This window comes from Acipenser ruthenus, unplaced genomic scaffold, assembly GCF_902713425.1.
Source record: "Acipenser ruthenus unplaced genomic scaffold, fAciRut3.2 maternal haplotype, whole genome shotgun sequence".
NCBI lineage: Eukaryota > Metazoa > Chordata > Actinopteri > Acipenseriformes > Acipenseridae > Acipenser > Acipenser ruthenus.
Window position 1 is genome coordinate 24,877 of NW_026708781.1, and position 10,118 is coordinate 34,994.

Below are 10,118 nucleotides of genomic sequence, written 5' to 3' on the forward strand. Positions count from 1 at the left end.
GTATTCAAATCACAGCTTTTTAAATGAGAGAAAGTCACCGCAAGCCCGCACCTCGCCACTTTCTTCACACTGCTAAACTGCCTCATAAAGATGAGACCTCTAATTATGCCTTTCCAATACTTTGAATGTGTTATTGTTGAGTTTAACATAACATCTTGGTAATCATAATGTCCACAGGCCTTGTTTTTCTCGGGTTTTATTAACGCGCTCCATGTGTGTGGCCGGTTAGCTCAGTTGGTTAGAGCGTGGTGCTAATAACGCCAAGGTCGCGGGTTCGATCCCCGTACGGGCCATGACTTTTCTTCTTTAAAGAAACCACAGCATTTGGAATGGTGCCAAAATGAACATTCTTTAACAAAATGAACCGGTGCGATATGAAGTAGAACCAGTAATATTTCAAATTCCTCATCTTTAAACATGTATTAGGAATGAACACATACAATTAAAAAGAAAGCTTACGTAGTCGGCAGGATTCGAACCTGCGCGGGGAAACCCCAATGGATTTCTAGTCCATCGCCTTAACCACTCGGCCACGACTACATGTTCTTACATTGGACTGTGAAATGATCCATATTATTGTCAAAAGAAGTAAAAGACACCCGCGGTAATGCTGCAGATGGCAGTATAGGCTAACATGAACCGAAGTCAAATGCCTTTGTTGAAACTCCATCGATTTATACAAGGCAAGCACACGTGGGAAATGTAAATACAATATCCTTTCTGTCAACGTTCATAATAATGAATACATCTTTATTTCAAAATACGTAACAATTTAAGTGATCTTTTCAAACCACCCATACACAAAAAACAAAGTAGATCTTGATTTCAACTGAAAAACTGACTTGCTTCATGGCTGCTGCCACAGCACTCAAGCACGTTGTGGCTAGCGTGAGCGGACTTAGCAGATAACAAGATCTACAAAATATCACATGCCAATAAAACATAACACAATTATGTTCGATTTTATAACAAAACCCCACCCCAGATGGGACTCGAACCCACTATCCCTGGCTTAGGAGGCCAGTGGCCTTAGCCATTAGGCCACTAGGGCTGACATGGGAAGCGCACATTTGGTAGTTCTAAAGAAAGTGGGAACAATAGTATCGTGGTTTCATAAATATCCAAGCCATCTTTGGTGTTCAAACAAAGCAGTTACATTGGGAAAGGGCCGTACTTATCAGTAAGTGTTTGAAATGCATGTGGGAAGATTTAAGATTGTGAAGAAGTTTTAATATGCTTCGTATTTGCGCATTGGTAACCTTACATAATTACGTTTTGATTAATGCCACTTCCTTACCTGACAGTAGTCAGGGTGACGATACAAGACCAAAGCCAATAAACCTGTTATTTTCCTGTCCTTTCATTACCATATTCTAGTGTGCTTGTTCAGAATATGCGTGAATCCTGAAAACGTCTTGCTAATATGTGAACAAAGCCAGCATTCACTTTATTGATCACCATGTGGAATAGCCGCTATTGGAACACACATGATTGTGTTAAAGATGTTAATAGACTTTCAATGTACACGTTTTAGAGCTGAACGTTTGTTGAGACAGTTCAAGCGCTGTAGCAGTGTTTACCTATTTCATGGATGTTTGCTTTTTCGTCTTACTCTGGAAAAAATAATAATAGCAATAGAAAAATGTAGGCAAAACAATTTTTGAGAACCGCATTTGGGTGAAAAATGAACAGTTTCAAAACACATTTGTAAACGCATTGGATTCTATTATGGTGTTTCCGAGCTGTTGAATGTTTCTTATTATATACAGGTTTACTGGCTTGACAGAAAGGCGATTGACAAAAAGAATGCCTCGTCCCTGCGTGGGCTTGAAACAGCAACGTTTTGGTTAAGCCGAACGCGCTCACCGATTACGTTGTTTTATTAGATAACACCCTCGGAGCCCAACAGAACACTGTATGCGTATAATTAAAATATTTACGGTTCAAATGGGAATCGTATTCATCAGATTTTAAGCACACGTTTGATAGACGTCACAGTGCAAAGGAGGAAGGCAGGCAATGCAAATGAGGCAACTGGCTCGTACTTTTTAAATCATACCAAAAAATTGAACCCAATTAAGCTTTTAACCGCCTGCAGTCTGGAATGAGTTTGAAATGTTATTGTAACAACTCACTGGGCTACAGCAATTGCATTATATGAAAGTGCTCCTGTTTATTTGTCACCGGCACAGCTACCGGTGCCACTCAGAGTTGGAGGGAGACGGTCGGCCACTTGCCCATAAAACAATACTTTCAGGGATCATTTCTATAGTGATTTGCTAGCGAAATGCGTTTTGAAAGTGTTTGGGCTCGCTACCCACGAGGAAGAGTGAGAGTGTTCGTTTTTGAGCGTGAAGAAGACAGCGAGTGTTGTTTTTGACCAACTGCTCGCTGTTATTGATGACCGCTCCAGTGTTCCTTAGGGGGCTGGAGGAAGCGGACACGTTCTGAGTGGGTGTCTTACCAAAACGTAAGAAAGATGAACTACAGTTGCAAAGCACTGCTGCTTTTTCGATGATTGATTAAAACTATCAAACTGACTGAAAACACGGATCGCATTAATTGCGATTGGTTTCATACCAATACGCTTACATAACAGATATTGGTTATAGACAATGTCATATACACAGAAATGAACACGGACAGTGTTTATTAAGGGCTGACTCATTGACATGTTCGAGAGATCTAGGTGTACTGGACAAATCTACTGGATTATTTTCCATGTCGTAATTGTGCCGCCTGTGATAATGCGTTTGCGTTTTACAAGCCATACAACGAAAAAAGAGTACAGTGTCTTACAAGTGATGACCTGTGCTTCAACGCATGTCATTTATTTGTTTTTTTGTCCTTGCCATTTGCAATATGTTGGTAAAACTACTAGACAGTGACGATTGCGCATTGATGAGCAAGCATAAAAGTTCAATTAGGAGAAAAGATATCCATTCACCACTAGCTAGACATTTCGTAGATGCCAAACATTCCATTTCAGATCTGAAATACCGCAGCATACAAAAAATATTTCAAGCTCGAGGACGTGATAATCTCGATCAAAAACTATTACAATGTGAATCCAAATGGATCTTCTATCTCCATATGGTACAACCCGAGGGATTAAATGAAGCGCTAGGATTATCCTGTTTTCTGTGATATAATGCGCAACCATACTTGTCTTTCATAAGATCTGAAAATAAATTATAGCGCTTTGAGATTATGTCTGTTATTAGCAGATTGTTTAGAAATGTACTCAAATATGTTACAACTGTTCTGTCTACGAAATATATCTGTAACATTTATGTAATGCCTTTGTGGTTTTTTGATGAAGTTCATTTGCTAACAGACTGTTCTGATTTTGATTCAAACCGTGAAGCGATCGCTCTGTTTGCAGTATATTTTCTTTCAGTAAGAGGAGTGTCCTTGTGATTCCATACAAAATGCGACAAAACCTGTCGCCCTCCTTAATATAAACAGAAAAAGAACAAGTACACGCACACGCCAGGTGATTTACTGCAGCGTCAGACATGGGAGGTTCAGCAGTGTGCTGCAGCGTTGTGCAAAGTCGTCGGTGTAAGTCAGGATGGCCGAGCGGTCTAAGGCGCTGTGGTCAGGTCGCAGTCTCCATGGAGGCGTGGGCTCGAACCCCACTTCTGACAACAGTTCTTGTTAATTTATTTCTAAAACGTCCACCGAATGCTTGGTAATTTTACATGTTTTTCTTTTTAGTATTCAAATCACAGCTTTTTAAATGAGAGAAAGTCACCGCAAGCCCGCACCTCGCCACTTTCTTCACACTGCTAAACTGCCTCATAAAGATGAGACCTCTAATTATGCCTTTCCAATACTTTGAATGTGTTATTGTTGAGTTTAACATAACATCTTGGTAATCATAATGTCCGCAGGCCTTGTTTTTCTCGGGTTTTATTAACGCGCTCCATGTGTGTGGCCGGTTAGCTCAGTTGGTTAGAGCGTGGTGCTAATAACGCCAAGGTCGCGGGTTCGATCCCCGTACGGGCCATGACTTTTCTTCTTTAAAGAAACCACAGCATTTGGAATGGTGCCAAAATGAACATTCTTTAACTAAATGAACCGGTGCGATATGAAGTAGAACCAGTAATATTTCAGATTCCTCATCTTTAAACATGTATTAGGAATGAACACATACAATTAAAAAGAAAGCTTACGTAGTCGGCAGGATTCGAACCTGCGCGGGGAAACCCCAATGGATTTCTAGTCCATCGCCTTAACCACTCGGCCACGACTACATGTTCTTACATTGGACTGTGAAATGATCCATATTATTGTCAAAAGAAGTAAAAGACACCCGCGGTAATGCTGCAGATGGCAGTATAGGCTAACATGAACCGAAGTCAAATGCCTTTGTTGAAACTCCATCGATTTATACAAGGCAAGCACACGTGGGAAATGTAAATACAATATCCTTTCTGTCAACGTTCATAATAATGAATACATCTTTATTTCAAAATACGTAACAATTTAAGTGATCTTTTCAAACCACCCATACACAAAAAACAAAGTAGATCTTGATTTCAACTGAAAAACTGACTTGCTTCATGGCTGCTGCCACAGCACTCAAGCACGTTGTGGCTAGCGTGAGCGGACTTAGCAGATAACAAGATCTACAAAATATCACATGCCAATAAAACATAACACAATTATGTTCGATTTTATAACAAAACCCCACCCCAGATGGGACTCGAACCCACTATCCCTGGCTTAGGAGGCCAGTGGCCTTAGCCATTAGGCCACTAGGGCTGACATGGGAAGCGCACATTTGGTAGTTCTAAAGAAAGTGGGAACAATAGTATCGTGGTTTCATAAATATCCAAGCCATCTTTGGTGTTCAAACAAAGCAGTTACATTGGGAAAGGGCCGTACTTATCAGTAAGTGTTTGAAATGCATGTGGGAAGATTTAAGATTGTGAAGAAGTTTTAATATGCTTCGTATTTGCGCATTGGTAACCTTACATAATTACGTTTTGATTAATGCCACTTCCTTACCTGACAGTAGTCAGGGTGACGATACAAGACCAAAGCCAATAAACCTGTTATTTTCCTGTCCTTTCATTACCATATTCTAGTGTGCTTGTTCAGAATATGCGTGAATCCTGAAAACGTCTTGCTAATATGTGAACAAAGCCAGCATTCACTTTATTGATCACCATGTGGAATAGCCGCTATTGGAACACACATGATTGTGTTAAAGATGTTAATAGACTTTCAATGTACACGTTTTAGAGCTGAACGTTTGTTGAGACAGTTCAAGCGCTGTAGCAGTGTTTACCTATTTCATGGATGTTTGCTTTTTCGTCTTACTCTGGAAAAAAATAATAATAGCAATAGAAAAATGTAGGCAAAACAATTTTTGAGAACCGCATTTGGGTGAAAAATGAACAGTTTCAAAACACATTTGTAAACGCATTGGATTCTATTATGGTGTTTCCGAGCTGTTGAATGTTTCTTATTATATACAGGTTTACTGGCTTGACAGAAAGGCGATTGACAAAAAGAATGCCTCGTCCCTGCGTGGGCTTGAAACAGCAACGTTTTGGTTAAGCCGAACGCGCTCACCGATTACGTTGTTTTATTAGATAACACCCTCGGAGCCCAACAGAACACTGTATGCGTATAATTAAAATATTTACGGTTCAAATGGGAATCGTATTCATCAGATTTTAAGCACACATTTGATAGACGTCACAGTGCAAAGGAGGAAGGCAGGCAATGCAAATGAGGCAACTGGCTCGTACTTTTTAAATCATACCAAAAAATTGAACCCAATTAAGCTTTTAACGCCTGCAGTCTGGAATGAGTTTGAAATGTTATTGTAACAACTCACTGGGCTACAGCAATTGCATTATATGAAAGTGCTCCTGTTTATTTGTCACCGGCACAGCTACCGGTTGCCACTCAGAGTTGGAGGGAGACGGTCGGCCACTTGCCCATAAAACAATACTTTCAGGGATCATTTCTATAGTGATTTGCTAGCGAAATGCGTTTTGAAAGTGTTTGGGCTCGCTACCCACGAGGAAGAGTGAGAGTGTTCGTTTTTGAGCGTGAAGAAGACAGCGAGTGTTGTTTTTGACCAACTGCTCGCTGTTATTGATGACCGCTCCAGTGTTCCTTAGGGGGCTGGAGGAAGCGGACACGTTCTGAGTGGGTGTCTTACCAAAACGTAAGAAAGATGAACTACAGTTGCAAAGCACTGCTGCTTTTTCGATGATTGATTAAAACTATCAAACTGACTGAAAACACGGATCGCATTAATTGCGATTGGTTTCATACCAATACGCTTACATAACAGATATTGGTTATAGACAATGTCATATACACAGAAATGAACACGGACAGTGTTTATTAAGGGCTGACTCATTGACATGTTCGAGAGATCTAGGTGTACTGGACAAATCTACTGGATTATTTTCCATGTCGTAATTGTGCCGCCTGTGATAATGCGTTTGCGTTTTACAAGCATACAACGAAAAAAGAGTACAGTGTCTTACAAGTGATGACCTGTGCTTCAACGCATGTCATTTATTTGTTTTTTTGTCCTTGCCATTTGCAATATGTTGGTAAAACTACTAGACAGTGACGATTGCGCATTGATGAGCAAGCATAAAAGTTCAATTAGGAGAAAAGATATCCATTCACCACTAGCTAGACATTTCGTAGATGCCAAACATTCCATTTCAGATCTGAAATACCGCAGCATACAAAAAATATTTCAAGCTCGAGGACGTGATAATCTCGATCAAAAACTATTACAATGTGAATCCAAATGGATCTTCTATCTCCATATGGTACAACCCGAGGGATTAAATGAAGCGCTAGGATTATCCTGTTTTCTGTGATATAATGCGCAACCATACTTGTCTTTCATAAGATCTGAAAATAAATTATAGCGCTTTGAGATTATGTCTGTTATTAGCAGATTGTTTAGAAATGTACTCAAATATGTTACAACTGTTCTGTCTACGAAATATATCTGTAACATTTATGTAATGCCTTTGTGGTTTTTTGATGAAGTTCATTTGCTAACAGACTGTTCTGATTTTGATTCAAACCGTGAAGCGATCGCTCTGTTTGCAGTATATTTTCTTTCAGTAAGAGGAGTGTCCTTGTGATTCCATACAAAATGCGACAAAACCTGTCGCCCTCCTTAATATAAACAGAAAAAGAACAAGTACACGCACACGCCAGGTGATTTACTGCAGCGTCAGACATGGGAGGTTCAGCAGTGTGCTGCAGCGTTGTGCAAAGTCGTCGGTGTAAGTCAGGATGGCCGAGCGGTCTAAGGCGCTGTGGTCAGGTCGCAGTCTCCATGGAGGCGTGGGCTCGAACCCCACTTCTGACAACAGTTCTTGTTAATTTATTTCTAAAACGTCCACCGAATGCTTGGTAATTTTTACATGTTTTTCTTTTTAGTATTCAAATCACAGCTTTTTAAATGAGAGAAAGTCACCGCAAGCCCGCACCTCGCCACTTTCTTCACACTGCTAAACTGCCTCATAAAGATGAGACCTCTAATTATGCCTTTCCAATACTTTGAATGTGTTATTGTTGAGTTTAACATAACATCTTGGTAATCATAATGTCCACAGGCCTTGTTTTTTCTCGGGTTTTATTAACGCGCTCCATGTGTGTGGCCGGTTAGCTCAGTTGGTTAGAGCGTGGTGCTAATAACGCCAAGGTCGCGGGTTCGATCCCCGTACGGGCATGACTTTTCTTCTTTAAAGAAACCACAGCATTTGGAATGGTGCCAAAATGAACATTCTTTAACAAAATGAACCGGTGCGATATGAAGTAGAACCAGTAATATTTCAAATTCCTCATCTTTAAACATGTATTAGGAATGAACACATACAATTAAAAGAAAGCTTACGTAGTCGGCAGGATTCGAACCTGCGCGGGGAAACCCCAATGGATTTCTAGTCCATCGCCTTAACCACTCGGCCACGACTACATGTTCTTACATTGGACTGTGAAATGATCCATATTATTGTCAAAAGAAGTAAAAGACACCCGCGGTAATGCTGCAGATGGCAGTATAGGCTAACATGACCGAAGTCAATGCCTTTGTTGAAACTCCATCGATTTATACAAGGCAAGCACACGAGGGAAATGTAAATACAATATCCTTTCTGTCAACGTTCATAATAATGAATACATCTTTATTTCAAAATACGTAACAATTTAAGTGATCTTTTCAAACCACCCATACACAAAAAACAAAGTAGATCTTGATTTCAACTGAAAAACTGACTTGCTTCATGGCTGCTGCCACAGCACTCAAGCACGTTGTGGCTAGCGTGAGCGGACTTAGCAGATAACAAGATCTACAAAATAATCACATGCCAATAAAACATAACACAATTATGTTCGATTTTATAACAAAACCCCACCCAGATGGGACTCGAACCCACTATCCCTGGCTTAGGAGGCCAGTGGCCTTAGCCATTAGGCCACTAGGGCTGACATGGGAAGCGCACATTTGGTAGTTCTAAAGAAAGTGGGAACAATAGTATCGTGGTTTCATAAATATCCAAGCCATCTTTGGTGTTCAAACAAAGCAGTTACATTGGGAAAGGGCCGTACTTATCAGTAAGTGTTTGAAATGCATGTGGGAAGATTTAAGATTGTGAAGAAGTTTTAATATGCTTCGTATTTGCGCATTGGTAACCTTACATAATTACGTTTTGATTAATGCCACTTCCTTACCTGACAGTAGTCAGGGTGACGATACAAGACCAAAGCCAATAAACCTGTTATTTTCCTGTCCTTTCATTACCATATTCTAGTGTGCTTGTTCAGAATATGCGTGAATCCTGAAAACGTCTTGCTAATATGTGAACAAAGCCAGCATTCACTTTATTGATCACCATGTGGAATAGCCGCTATTGGAACACACATGATTGTGTTAAAGATGTTAATAGACTTTCAATGTACACGTTTTAGAGCTGAACGTTTGTTGAGACAGTTCAAACGCTGTAGCAGTGTTTACCTATTTCATGGATGTTTGCTTTTTTCGTCTTACTCTGGAAAAAATAATAATAGCAATAGAAAAATGTAGGCAAAACAATTTTTGAGAACCGCATTTGGGTGAAAAATGAACAGTTTCAAAACACATTTGTAAACGCATTGGATTCTATTATGGTGTTTCCGAGCTGTTGAATGTTTCTTATTATATACAGGTTTACTGGCTTGACAGAAAGGCGATTGACAAAAAGAATGCCTCGTCCCTGCGTGGGCTTGAAACAGCAACGTTTTGGTTAAGCCGAACGCGCTCACCGATTACGTTGTTTTATTAGATAACACCCTCGGAGCCCAACAGAACACTGTATGCGTATAATTAAAATATTTACGGTTCAAATGGGAATCGTATTCATCAGATTTTAAGCACACATTTGATAGACGTCACAGTGCAAAGGAGGAAGGCAGGCAATGCAAATGAGGCAACTGGCTCGTACTTTTTAAATCATACCAAAAAATTGAACCCAATTAAGCTTTTAACCGCCTGCAGTCTGGAATGAGTTTGAAATGTTATTGTAACAACTCACTGGGCTACAGCAATTGCATTATATGAAAGTGCTCCTGTTTATTTGTCACCGGCACAGCTACCGGTGCCACTCAGAGTTGGAGGGAGACGGTCGGCCACTTGCCCATAAAACAATACTTTCAGGGATCATTTCTATAGTGATTTGCTAGCGAAATGCGTTTTGAAAGTGTTTGGGCTCGCTACCCACGAGGAAGAGTGAGAGTGTTCGTTTTTGAGCGTGAAGAAGACAGCGAGTGTTGTTTTTGACCAACTGCTCGCTGTTATTGATGACCGCTCCAGTGTTCCTTAGGGGGCTGGAGGAAGCGGACCACGTTCTGAGTGGGGTGTCTTACCAAAACGTAAGAAAGATGAACTACAGTTGCAAAGCACTGCTGCTTTTTCGATGATTGATTAAAACTATCAAACTGACTGAAAACACGGATCGCATTAATTGCGATTGGTTTCATACCAATACGCTTACATAACAGATATTGGTTATAGACAATGTCATATACACAGAAATGAACACGGACAGTGTTTATTAAGGGCTGACTCATTGACATGTTCG

The 10,118-nt window shown here is 40.3% G+C and overlaps 11 non-coding genes across 11 annotated transcripts; 8 read left to right on the forward strand and 3 right to left on the reverse strand.

Annotated features, from left to right (window-relative positions):
* Positions 1-219: 219 nt before the first annotated feature.
* Positions 220-293, forward strand: trnai-aau (transfer RNA isoleucine (anticodon AAU)). Its single transcript has one exon. It is a non-coding gene; the product is annotated as a tRNA-Ile (tRNA).
* A 165-nt stretch (positions 294-458) lies between these two features.
* Positions 459-540, reverse strand: trnas-aga (transfer RNA serine (anticodon AGA)). The gene has a single exon. It is a non-coding gene; the product is annotated as a tRNA-Ser (tRNA).
* A 1,701-nt stretch (positions 541-2,241) lies between these two features.
* LOC131736011 (small nucleolar RNA U3) lies at positions 2,242-2,456 on the forward strand. Its single transcript, XR_009327860.1, has one exon. It is a non-coding gene; the product is annotated as a small nucleolar RNA U3 (small nucleolar RNA).
* Positions 2,457-3,568: 1,112 nt separating this feature from the next.
* Positions 3,569-3,650, forward strand: trnal-cag (transfer RNA leucine (anticodon CAG)). The gene has a single exon. It is a non-coding gene; the product is annotated as a tRNA-Leu (tRNA).
* A 288-nt stretch (positions 3,651-3,938) lies between these two features.
* On the forward strand, positions 3,939-4,012 carry trnai-aau (transfer RNA isoleucine (anticodon AAU)). The gene has a single exon. It is a non-coding gene; the product is annotated as a tRNA-Ile (tRNA).
* A 165-nt stretch (positions 4,013-4,177) lies between these two features.
* On the reverse strand, positions 4,178-4,259 carry trnas-aga (transfer RNA serine (anticodon AGA)). Its single transcript has one exon. It is a non-coding gene; the product is annotated as a tRNA-Ser (tRNA).
* Positions 4,260-5,961: 1,702 nt separating this feature from the next.
* LOC131736012 (small nucleolar RNA U3) lies at positions 5,962-6,176 on the forward strand. Its single transcript, XR_009327861.1, has one exon. It is a non-coding gene; the product is annotated as a small nucleolar RNA U3 (small nucleolar RNA).
* Positions 6,177-7,287: 1,111 nt separating this feature from the next.
* On the forward strand, positions 7,288-7,369 carry trnal-cag (transfer RNA leucine (anticodon CAG)). Its single transcript has one exon. It is a non-coding gene; the product is annotated as a tRNA-Leu (tRNA).
* Positions 7,370-7,659: 290 nt separating this feature from the next.
* On the forward strand, positions 7,660-7,733 carry trnai-aau (transfer RNA isoleucine (anticodon AAU)). The gene has a single exon. It is a non-coding gene; the product is annotated as a tRNA-Ile (tRNA).
* Positions 7,734-7,896: 163 nt separating this feature from the next.
* Positions 7,897-7,978, reverse strand: trnas-aga (transfer RNA serine (anticodon AGA)). Its single transcript has one exon. It is a non-coding gene; the product is annotated as a tRNA-Ser (tRNA).
* Positions 7,979-9,678: 1,700 nt separating this feature from the next.
* On the forward strand, positions 9,679-9,894 carry LOC131736014 (small nucleolar RNA U3). Its single transcript, XR_009327863.1, has one exon. It is a non-coding gene; the product is annotated as a small nucleolar RNA U3 (small nucleolar RNA).
* The last annotated feature ends 224 nt before the right edge of the window (positions 9,895-10,118 follow it).